Source organism: Octodon degus, unplaced genomic scaffold, assembly GCF_000260255.1.
Source record: "Octodon degus isolate 3935 unplaced genomic scaffold, OctDeg1.0 scaffold00088, whole genome shotgun sequence".
Lineage (NCBI taxonomy): Eukaryota > Metazoa > Chordata > Mammalia > Rodentia > Octodontidae > Octodon > Octodon degus.
In genome coordinates, this window is record NW_004524664.1 from 865,008 (window position 1) to 868,116 (window position 3,109).

General features: G+C 34.2%; 1 pseudogene; it reads left to right on the plus strand.

Annotated features, from left to right (window-relative positions):
- The first annotated feature begins 328 nt into the window (after window positions 1–328).
- On the plus strand, window positions 329–500 carry LOC111818347 (annotated as a pseudogene).
- The last annotated feature ends 2,609 nt before the right edge of the window (window positions 501–3,109 follow it).

Consider the following 3,109-nt stretch of genomic DNA (forward strand, 5'->3'; position numbering starts at 1 on the left):
ACACTTTGACCCTAGCCTTTCAAGGTCAGTGAAGACTCAGGACCTAGGAGAACATATACTATAACATCATGTAACTCAGTTGTGTCCCAAATTTTCTGATCAAGGAGATTATGGAGTCACAGAGCAATGTAATTGATGATTAGAGTGTGCCTAAGGAGAGTCACATGGAGAGAAACATTCTCTCAGGCTTTCACATAGAGCAAATTGGTCAAGCAACAGCTGTGATTCATCCACATGGCCGACACTGACAAAGGATCTGCAAAATGTAGTACAGGGTTACAGGATAAATCCTGAGGGGACTTGACTGACCTTATAAGATACAAAAGTTAGCTTTGTGCAATGGCAGTATCGTAGCCAATGAGGTTTATTTGAGGCGCGATTATTGCTAATAAGATACAAAAGTTACATTTCTTATTATACAGGTCTTGCTTTTTCTTGGTCTTAACCATCCAGCAGAAAAGTATCAAAACAAGGTATATAAGTAAAGCCATATTAATATGCTGAGCTGTGAAAGACTCAAGTCAACAACTTCTGTGGATAACCCACTACTACTGTGGACTGCTGGACTGTGCTGGATTGTTTTGCTGAATTTATGCACTTATAGTATTTAGATGCCAATAGAATACTCATCTCTGACCAGACTAAGCAAAAAAGGGGATACAAAGGAAGGACCATTTTGTATTTGTGTGTACAGCATAGTTAGGATAGATATACAGCTACTTTTGCTTAATTCAATTAGAAGAAAGATTTTTACTAATAGTGTTTGGACAGGATATTCTGTCTGCATCTTGTACTATGGATAACCACTAAGATGATAACAATGTACAAGGTATAATTATTGAAACTGTCCTATTAATCAGTTTTGAAACTATTTCATTGCTTTTTTTCTCAATAAAATAAAATAATGAGCATCTGAGATGAAAACTCACTTCTTAGAGAACAAAATACAAATGACAAATAAACATATGAAGAAAATTCAACATTGTTGGTCATTCAGGAGATACAAATTAAAACAACACTAAGATTCCTTCTCACCCCAGAGAGAATGGCTATCATCAAGAAGCCAACCAATAAGATATTCTTGAGGGGCTATGGGGAAAAAGAAAGCCTTCTCTGCTGTTGGTGGGAATGCAGACTGGTATAACCATTATGGAAATCAGTGTGGATATCACTCAAAAATCTAGAATTAGAGATCACATTCAATCCAGCTATTCCCCTCCTGAGTATTTTTTCCAGAAGAATTGAAAACATATCACAGCAGTATAAGTGCACCCATGTTTATAGCAGTACAATTTGTCATAGCTAAATCCTGGAAAACCAAATGCTTATCAAATGAAGAAGAGGTTTTTTAAATGTGGAAATTTTACACAATGGAATATTACTTACCTCTAAAAAAAGACAAATTCAGCGCTTTCATAGATAAATGGATGCAATTAAAGACCATACTCATAAGTGAAATAAATCTCACTTGCATATAAATATTGCATTGTTTCCCTTGTCTAAGAAACTGAAGGAGTAAATAAAATCTGAAAGGTACAGTAGATGCTGTGAAAGGGGAAAAAATGGCACAAAGGGAGGGAACAATAGGGATGAGAGAAGAGAAAAAATATATTTGCGTAAGTATATACACAGCATAGCTGGGATAACTGTACTGCTGATTTCTACTGTCACACTGAAAAGAACAGTTAATGCTTAAATTTTTTTCTTCCTTTAATTTTTTGACCAGTCTTACACGTTATATCTGGTAATCTGAACAATTAAGTTGAGGACAACAATATGCAATATAACAACCATTGTTGATTTCCTATTATCTTGTTCAGTGAAATTCTGTATCATTTTTACTCATTTTATTATTTTTTATTCTTTGTAAAAAAATAAAAAGAATGGAAAAAGAATCATACTGTTGTATACTGATGGAAATAGAAGTCAATATTACACAAGGAACAATTAAAATTATAAAACTTATTTAAGAAAAGTACCATTGCAGTTAGAATATGGAATACTTAGCATTTCATATGGCTCCATGTGTTAACAGGCACAAATAGTTTTTATATAAAATGTTATTCTTATAAAATTTGATATTTCTGAGGTACACTAAATAAGCTTTCTCTTTTAGCAAATACTTGACATGAGTGTTTTGTAAACACATAGAAATGGCAGATAAACTACAATAAACATGTATTTAAACACATATTTGTACTTCCAAGAAACCAATGAAGTTGTCAGTAAATTAACAAAAATGACTACTCTGGAAATGTGCCAAGACTAAGAAGTTGGACACATGAATTGTATAGCCCAGTAGGTACAGAAGACATGGCTTTGGCCCCCTTAAGGTAACAGAAGAAAGGATTCTGAACCAATTCAGAATTCATTATTCAGGAAAAAAGGCTTCTGACTGAAGTTAAGACACAAAAAAGGAATTCGTCCACCTCAGTCCAAGTCATGGCAAAAATCTCTTTAGAATGAAACCCACAGTACTATACTGCACCAGGTTTGTATTTTGAATTCATGCTTCAGCAAAGTCTAAGACAATCTAAGCCAAGAAAGATACATGGATAAAACTCAAGTAGCAAATATTTTGGAACACTGGGCTGAAACTAATAAAAAAATTTTGAGTGACTTTCTCACAACCAAGCCATCACAAATTTCCCACAAATTATGAATAGCTTAACTAGAACCCAGCTGAAAAACATATAAATTATGTGTTGTTTTTGCCAACTGTGAATCATGATATCTTATTTCTTTATGAAAAAAAAGGGAGTCAAGAATTTTTAAAACTCAATCTAATAGAAGCCAAGATGGATGTGAAACAAGAAGCATTTAAAAATTGTAGCCAAAGAAGACATCTGTCCTGCTTACTTGTCTCTAACTGCTGGGCTATACAAATACCTGACAGCCAAAATTAAATAAGGAAAGGTTTATTTAGCTTACAGTTTGTAGAGGTTTCAGTCCATAATCAGCTGGATCCAAGACAGAGTGGCATAACATAGGCGCAATAATTCCTGGTAGAGGACAGCAAAAGCAGCCAAAAACAAAAGGAGGAGCTATCCTTTTTTATTTTCTTTTATATTGTAAGCAGTCTACCACCCCCTAAGGAGGGTGGCATACT